The sequence below is a fragment of the Eurypyga helias genome, unplaced genomic scaffold, assembly GCF_000690775.1.
Source record: "Eurypyga helias isolate BGI_N326 unplaced genomic scaffold, ASM69077v1 scaffold15923, whole genome shotgun sequence".
Classification (NCBI taxonomy): Eukaryota; Metazoa; Chordata; class Aves; order Eurypygiformes; family Eurypygidae; genus Eurypyga; species Eurypyga helias.
The window spans coordinates 2,801-3,079 of NW_010239484.1; the positions used below are offsets into that span (position 1 = coordinate 2,801).

Consider the following 279-nt stretch of genomic DNA (forward strand, 5'->3'; position numbering starts at 1 on the left):
TACCACCCTAACTCTTTATTTTCATTGGAATTTTTACTGAATTAAATGGGACTTGATATTGACAGATAGGAATATAAAAATCAGGTGTGGGATTTAGTCTCACATGCCACATTGTAAAACTAAGCCAGGGATGAGGTTATAACATCATACTGATATTATCTGGATTCATTCCTTAGGCAAGTCAGATGCTGAATAGCATCAGTGTGGTGGTAACTGGAGAACATCCTATAGTCTTAATATCCAAGGCAAAAAAACCCAACAGGATATTTCCCTACCTAA

At 36.2% G+C, this 279-nt stretch overlaps 1 protein-coding gene across 1 annotated transcript in view; it reads right to left on the minus strand.

The window, feature by feature from the left end:
• XDH (xanthine dehydrogenase) overlaps positions 1–279 on the minus strand; it is a gene marked incomplete at its 3' end in the record, with an annotated part of 47,336 nt that overhangs the window by 1,401 nt on the left and 45,656 nt on the right. The gene's annotated exons all lie outside the window — the stretch shown is intronic.